This window comes from Sminthopsis crassicaudata, chromosome 3 (assembly GCF_048593235.1).
Source record: "Sminthopsis crassicaudata isolate SCR6 chromosome 3, ASM4859323v1, whole genome shotgun sequence".
Classification (NCBI taxonomy): Eukaryota; Metazoa; Chordata; class Mammalia; order Dasyuromorphia; family Dasyuridae; genus Sminthopsis; species Sminthopsis crassicaudata.
This window is the reverse complement of record NC_133619.1, coordinates 495,400,531-495,409,350: the sequence shown is the minus strand read 5'-3', so window position 1 is coordinate 495,409,350 and position 8,820 is coordinate 495,400,531.

The window sequence follows — 8,820 nt, the reverse complement described above, 5'->3', positions numbered from 1 at the left end:
TTGAGCTTCAGGGTTCTTATTTGTAAGATGCGGGGGCTGTCACAGATGATCCTTTTACAAACATCTCCAAAACTCCTGAAGGGGAGGGAGGGAGTGTATCACATTATTGCTAGTTTTACAAACTACTACAAACTAAGTATTCAATCAAGGTTGGTTCATTATCAGAAGTCCACTTCAGTTCTCATATCAGATACTTTACTAGGCACTACTTTGAATTTCATAACCAGAGAGAGAAGGGGTCGAGAAAGGGAGCCGGGCCTGGGAGGTCGGAGAGAAGAGACCCACGCTAGGCAGATGGAGCACAATGGCTAAGGATTGAATCTGGGATTTCGATGGCCTGAGGAGTTGATTTGCAATTTGTAATTCCAGAGCCGCCTAGAAAACGGAGAGAAGATGAAGTGATTTGCCCTCGGTTAAGTCTTCATTTCCGTGAGTGTCTGAGGGAAAAGAGAGCAGGGAGATTAGGGCTAGGGGGTAAAAGACTGATCCAAACTTGAGGCCGCTTTACCATAATAACTCCAATTTATGTAACGCTTTATAATTACAGTGTTTTACATATAGTCTATTTGAAGAATAGGACTAAAGCCAGGAAGCAAGAACCTGCTTTTTAAAAAGGAGTACTTCAGGAGCCATGCCATCGGGATTCCCCCTAGTGGGGCACCTGACCGGGCCCAGGGCTGAACTTCCGGAGACCGTCCCGGGGCTTGGTTGTCTGGCTGCCCCTTTGGCGCACACCTCTTGAGAAAACGGAAGCCCGGACGAGGGCCAGCCTTGGGCCCAGAGATTTTTTCCTCTTCTGTGACCCCAGAAGAAAAGCGTTTCGGAGAGCCGTCTGGGATAAGGGAGAGGGGCAAGGCGCAGGGAGAGAGCCGACGGCTCGCTCGGGCCGGGTGGGTCAGAGCCGCGCTTAAGGGCCAGCCGAGCGCTCGGAGACTTTCCTTAAAACGAGATGATTCCTGACACTTCTTCCCCCGTGGCTCGGGCTCACACGCCCCCCGCCCCGCGACTGGGCTGCGACCTCCGGCCCTTCCCGGCGGGGTGGCCAGGACATCTGCTTCCTTTTACTAGTCCGCCTGGGCCAGTGCTGAGCGGGGAAGACAACGGCCAGCAGGACAACATGTTCTCTCCGCGGACTCACGAGGGCCGCGTCTGCCCCTTCCTCCCGCTTCCCAGAATGCTCACCTCTCCAGATGCTATTTTGCCTTGGAGACCGGAGCGCGGAGAGCAGATGTGAGGGGAAGGCTTGGGCGGAGCAGTGTGTGGGAGGAGAGGGGTGCGGGGCGGCCTGGGAGGGGGCCGTGGAATCGCTCGGGAGAGTCCCCCGAGCCGTGGTCTGCTAGCCCAAAGCACAGAGGGGCTTCCGGACTTCTTAGCCTCTGCCAGGGCCTCGGACCGAACCCAGTTTCCACTGGAACTCAGGGTGCCAACGCGACCCTTCCACATGAGCGGGCCGCCCCGGACGTGCTGCGAGGGTGGCGGGCAAACAGTTTCAGACGAGAACCTGGGGAAATTTGGGGGTTGGGGCCAAAAGGGGTGTCGGGTTTTCGATTAAGTAAACCATATCAGTTTGGATTTTCCTGCTGTTTAAAATCTTTATAAAACATCAGTGTGGGTACCAGTTCAAACCGGCTCACTCGGGTGTGCACGCGTCCTGGAAGGACTTTGAATCTGTTTAAAATGATTTTTCTTCCGTGTGGGACTGCGCCAATGTGATTCCTTGAGGTTTGGCCCCCAAAAGACTTTATGAGCACAGCAGGGGGCGCTCAAGCACTATCTGGAAACACTTCCCAGAGAAAAGGGGGACAAGAGGGCAAAAAACTTTAAGGACAGACTGTCCGTCCCCTTGCCTCTTCCTGCCCACACAGACTCACAGATCCGGGGCCCAGGGACAACGATCATGTAGCACACACTGCGCTCCGGCTTTTCTGCAAAAGCTGCCACACAGGCCAGGCTCGGAAATGCCATTTTCCAGATGTGGTTCAGATGCCAGGGGCCAGTGTGTTCAAGGTAAGGTTGAAGGTCCGTCTGGATGACCTCCATCAAGAGGAGGGCTCAGGGCCACCGCTCTGCCCACTGCTCCCCCGCACCCGCCACATAATCTGGCAAGTGGACAGTTGTTCTCGGTCCAGAAATGAGCCTTGGAGAAACTGGATGGCATTTCATTTTAAGAAATATTTACTTTTATTTCTGAACTTGATGGCCAACTCCAATTCCCGGCCTTGGAACTTCAACTCCGAACCTTTATGGGACCCAGAGGGTGCGTTATGGGACAAGGGTAATTTCCTGAGTCCTTGGCAAGACCTTAGGAGGAGGTCTAACAGGAGTCAGGGATATGGCTGCAAAGTCAGGGTTCAGAACCCTCCCTCCTTTTAAATGGCATAAGCAATCCCTGCAATTACTCATTTTCTTCTATTCTTCCCAAAGAAAGCCACTAGGACAACCCTCTTTAAAATACCTTTAAAAATTTTTATGTTTTTATGTTTTAGTTTCTCCTTTTGGAGAAAAAAAAAAACCCAAATGTCCCCCAGCAGGCAAGACCCCCAGGAGTTGATGCACTTGTATTTCAACCTTAAAGCACTACCTTTATCTGAGCAGCAGCTAGCTGGTGAGGTGGATAGAGCACCATCCCTAAAGTCAGGAAGACCTGGATTCACATCTGTCTCAGATACTTAGCACTTCTTGGCTGTGTGACCCTGGGCAAGTCACTTAACTCCAATTGATAAAGGGAAAAAAAAAAAAGCTAATATCTGAGGAATACATATATCAAATTTCCTTTCCTAGCCCACATTACAAAATGTCTCCATTAACCTGCTCTTTGGCCACTCCTTTTACTTCCAGCAATGAGCCACTGCAAATTAGCCAATTCATGAGAGTACATTTAGTAAGATGATGTTACATGGTATATTTTATATTTGTTTGGGTTTTGTATTTTACCCATAATTTCACAGGGAAGCAGTATGAGGATAAAATTCACGTCTTCTCCCTCTGATCTTAAGATAGCCTATCAAATTCTCCTGGCACAAATTTCAGTGACTTAAGGGGCATCTAATTTTTTTTTTGTAGGAAAATTTCATTGTGGCACACTGGTAGCAATTACATTTTTAGTCTGCAGAGGCTAGAAATAAAAAAGCCCAGCTTTTCTTTCCACAGTGAACTTGAAATATATAAATGTACTGACAATAGGGCAAAAAAGGAGGTTGTGGGCACACTTCTTCCTTCATCCCATTCCTCCAAGCTACTGAACAGTTTTTTCTTCCCCTTCACATACTCCAAATATCAAGAAAATGAGCTTCCTTGCTATGCTTGCTCTACATCCCACTCCTCACATAACAGTTCTTAATTCATACTGTCACCTCTAAATAGAAGGGAATCTTAATATCTTTAGCTGTTAATGCTTATTCTCTCCTCCACAAATCACAAATATACTTAAGCTATATATACCTACATACTTTTTCCATGTCTTACAAGATATGGAATTTTATATATTCCATCATACCAGTATTTGTTGTAATTGGATTTTATTTGTCCTTTTCAAAACAGGGATATTGGAATTAAATGTAGCTTTTTAATAGGTGCTTTGCCACAGGATGAACAGCTCAAAAGCAAGCTTTTGGCTATCTCAATTTGTATCACCTTAACAGTAGTACTATACTTGAACTTATGTTCAGCATGAGGTCCATTATGACCCTCCCTAGTTATTTTTAGCTGCCCTTGGGTTTGGTGAATCATTCCTAATTTTGTATCTCTGGATTATTTGTGGACAGTATAGGATAACCATTGGGGTGCAAGGACAAAATGTTACTTTCCAATGAGAACATATTGCATAGGCTGACCCATTTTCCACATATCTAGAAGTAGCCCTGGAGACCTCCTCTTCTGTGGTTCTGGCCACATTGGTGCTAAACACTGTGCGGTGCTGGCCAGGAAACAGAGGCCCAGATGAGGCATCTGGTTCCCATTGGAGTTGGGGGTTGCTGGCCTGAACCAAGCTAGGAGTCACTTTTTCCTTTGCTCTTGGCTCTGTTGCAGCCCCTCCAACTCTCCCACCCCCAACATATACTTCAGAGTGGGAGAGAACTGGAAAATCCACTGACTCATCCAGGAGCTGGAATAAACCAGTGTGTGGTGGAGAAAGGATCCAGGTGGAAAAAGGGAAAGAGCTGAGAAAGTGGGAACAGTATCTCCTCACTTCCCAATTCTGGACCTAACTCTCTGTTGGCTCTTGACTAGTAGAGGCAGTTTTGTAAATAGCTAGTGAAACACAAAAAAACACAATACTTTTCGGGGGAGGGCTGGAAATTGGGAAAGTTAAGCTCAATGACTAGTGAGAAAAAGGTATGTTTCCCTCCAGCTGGGTACCTGTTGAGTTTGCATGGGATAAAGGAGGAAGGTGATGACATTTGGTTCTTTGCCTTGGAGGGGCAACAAGGAAAATTGGGTCTTCTGTGGGAGCCTCAGTCTCACAGTGGCCTACAACAGTTCTGAGACTTCTGAGACCATGAGTGTAATAGTAGCCCTTCAGAAAAGTCTGGGATTCACTAAAGTCCACTTAATTCCAAAGATGTGTATAGCAAGGAGATAGACATTTGGAAGAGAGAGAAACTCACTTAAAAGGGCATTCAGAGGCCTTTCAACTTTTATCCAACTAAGAATTCCCTCAACAGCATTCCCAATATGGAAGTCTCTTCTACTACAGTCACTACTAGACCAGGAATGAAAATTTGCCTCCCTTTTTCAATTTACTTGAAGCATAAAAGGATAAAGCTTTCTTCTCATTGTTATTCTTCCTTGCTACTAGCAAGGGCCACATCCAAATGATTTAGCATTTTTAAACTGCTCTATTTAAATAAAATATATCCACATACCAATCAAAAACATGTAATTGCTGACAATTTCTCAGGTCTTTTATCTTTAAGCTTCCTCAATAAGTGATCAAACTATGCTGGTTCATCTCCCTTGTATAACCAAATAGAAGAAACCTGCCATCTGCTAAGGATCTGTACCTGCAGATTGTCTGTGTAGGTATTACTTGGAACACATACTTGTATAATATATGCAGGCAATGTTATCTACATGTGTCTAATATGTCCAAATATATAGTCTATTAAGCACCTAGATTAGAAAATCTGTCAGGAGTGTGTGTGTGAAGGTAAAAGATTAAACTTGTTCTAATTGTCACTCTGCAAATTATTTTTTTCATTTCTGGATCTCATCTATAAAATGAGAGGATTAGTTTTAGATGATCTCTTAAGGTCCCATTAGCTCTAAAAACCTATAATTTATCTTTATTTTATTGAAATTCCAAAATTCAGCTCAAATGTACTTCAAGACTTTCTCTGACAAAACCAAACTGAAAAGCAAAAGAAGCCTCCTAAATGAGATAACATTTATCACTTATGCAGCACTTAATAGACTCTCTTGTATACTATGTACATAGTTAAGTTCTTTGAGGGTAAGGATTTCATCTTGAACCCAGCCTCTGCAAGTGAAACATTAGCAACTCTTCATTCACCTCACACAACCCATCTATTGCTGAAGCCAGCCGATTTATTCTGCGATATACTGACAATACCTGACAACACTGCCCCTGTCACCATACACTTCAACATAAATATAATAAATGCTGGTTGGTTCTCATCTCAGATCTCTATCACACTCCACCCTCCACTTGATTGTGAAATGTGATTCCCCTATTCAATCAACTTCAGTGCCCCTTGGATCACTTAAAAATCAAATAGAAAATGCCTTTTGGGATTCAAACCTTTCCAGTCTTTATACCTGACTTGATTTCATGTACCCTGTGACCTAGTGATCCTAGCTTTCTTCCATCTGTCAGACTTGAGGCATTTCACCAGGTATTCTCATATTTCAAATTCTCTCACCTCCTCTTGGCTACTCTGACTTCCTTCAGATCTCAAGTTACAATCAAAGAGCCCTCTTCATGGGTAAAAAGTGTCTTCCCTCTGTTGGTTCTCTCCAATTTATCTTCCATCTTTCTTGAGCATATTTGCATGTCATCTCCCCACTGTGAGCCCTTAGAGAAGGAAGGTATGTCTTTTGCTTTTTTGTATCTGGAGTGCCAAGTATGGTAGCTGGCTTATAAATGTGTGCTGACACACTGAATAATCGTAATAGTAGATCCTTATTTATTGAATATATACATATAGTGTGTATTTGTGTGGTTACAAATTATATGAAGTCCCTGAATAAGGGTCAGATATGGAGGTAGTGCATGCCTGAACTTGTCATGCTGATTAGAGGTGAAAAACACAACAAATTTAACACCATTATCCAAAGTCTATAAAAGGTAAAACTTTGGTTGCAGAGAATGAACCATGTTTGCCAAGTTTTTTTCCTTTCCTTTTTTAAAAAATAAAAAAAAACATAGTTGCTGCCAGTATTTGGCCCAAGACTTTCTAAAGACTCTCAGTGATGGTTTGTCAGGCTGTTTGGCTGGTGCTGGGGAATTTTGCTTCCTACATACTTATCCAACAGTGAACTCTTATTAGACCTGGAAACATCTAGGTGTTAGATTTCATTGCTAGGTATTTATTTAAAAACTTGTCATAGTCTCTGTTAGACCTTGGCCTCTACTCCAAAGTGTTCTGGGCTAGATCTCCAAAACCCAATCCTTAACATCTACAGCAAGAAACATTTACCTCACCCTGTTGTAGCAGTACCTTGGTAACTAGCCTCCACCAGGTCACTGGAAGCACAGGAGGGGAACACACCCAAGCCAAAGGAGCTCTAGGCTTACCTGGTCCAGCCCCTGCACCCCAGCGCACACAATCAGCATCCAGCAGCTCCTCTGGGAGGCCGGCTTCCTTCCTGACTCAGAAATTCTGCCTCAACTTTCACATACTTCTCCTCTGTGAGGCCAAACAGGGGAAGCCCCCTAAGTCTTCCCCATAACAGGCCTTGGCCATTCCCATACCCTTATCCACCCACCCACCTTATCTTTTCCAAGTTAGTTTCCCATTCATTTCACTCAGTACTAAATAAATGTGGCCTGACCAGGGCAGAGAACATTATGACCAATATCTTTACTCCAGTCATTGATCACATCAGATCAGCTAGATCACATTAGATTTGAAATATGCTGTTGGCTTACACTGACACTGCTGTCCAATAAAATTTTCATTTAATATGCACACCATCTTGTGCTTGTGAAAATGATCTTAACTTTATATTTATCTATGAAAATATGGAAAGCCCTGTGCAAACTTTAACCTATTCTTCAGTTATATTGAATTTAAATTTTTCCTGTTAATCCAATAAATTTTTGGATCCTAACATGAACCTATTTTTCCCAACTTTGTCATGTCATCTATGCCAGTATAGTAAATATGTTAAATAGCATAGTTCTTTGGAATACTGGAAGATCTCTTCCCAAGCTGACTTCAAATCACTAATGGCTAGTCTTTACTCTGGTCATTCAACCAGCTCAGATTTCATATAATCTAGATCTTAACTTTTCATGTTTTTCACAACAATTAACTTTTCAAATGCTTTGTTTAGGGTATTGGATAAACTATTTGGCATTCCAATGATCACTTTAGTAACCCTGTCAAAAAGGAAATAGGGCTTTTTCTTGGAGACCATGTTTTTTTAAATTACAGCTTCCCTTTCTAAAAATTCACCAATCACTTGAATGATGCATTTTAGAATTTTCACAGGGATAAAAATCAAACTCACTGGTTTACCACTTTTTTTTGAAAATGGAAAATTGTCTTCAGTCCTAGGATAATTGGTTTCCACCATTTTAAAAATATTAATGGCAGTGCAGTAATATCCAGTCTTACCCAAGCAAGGCAACTCCAATTCATCAAAGGCAACTAGGTGCTGTTTTACAATCTCTTAATCTTGGTTCCATTTTCTTCCTGCTGTTACTTTTTGACCATTTTATGCAGTCAAATTGCTTCCTCTCCAAGTTCTATTCCTATCAAGCCATATTGCCTCCTCCCTCTGGAATTTTATCTATCTCCCAATTGGCTTGCATTAGGATCTAATTCTTTCTGTAGATTTAGCATTGGACATTTGTGGGGGCAGTCTACAGCAGATTTTGCTGGCTCTTTGAAATGTCTCCTGGTAGTTCAAAGTCCTTTCACTAGTTACCTCCTATTGGTTAATCGTTTTTTCCCTTGTACTTTTCATTCTAGTGCTCTTTTGATTTTCAAGACATCAGGCAAATTCATTACTATTCTTTGTTAGCTAAATTCCAACCCAGGCCAAGAGTTTGTAATCTCTTTTTTCTTCTGGTTAATTTCTTAGATGTTTAACTTCCCAAAATGTTCTCTTCTGCATCCTTTGCCATCAATAGTAGAGGGCTGGTGGTTCATTGACACATTTGTCAGCCTTGGCAGAAGTTCAATCCCCTGGTAAAGTTCCTCTGCTAAATGGATATGCCCAAGCTATTTCATTATTTCACATTTATCAGATTGACTAAGATGATAGGAAAAGATAATATTGGAAGGGATGTGGGAAAAGTGGAATAATGCCTTGCTGGGGAAAATGTGAACCATCTGGAGGGCAATTTGGAATTAAGCCCAAATGGCTATCACAGCATGCACACATACCCTTTGATCCTGCATGCAGTCACCAGTGAATCTGTACCCCAGAGAGATCATAAAAGAGGCAAAGGACACTTGCAAAAATGTTTGGAGTTCTTTTTTTGTGGTGGCAAGGAACTGGAAATTCTTCATCAGTTGGGGAATGGCTAAATAAGTTATGGAAACATGAATGTAACGAAATACTGTTCTATAAGAAAAGCAGGCCAATTTCAGAAAACCTTACATGAACAGATGCTAAGTGAAAGGAGCT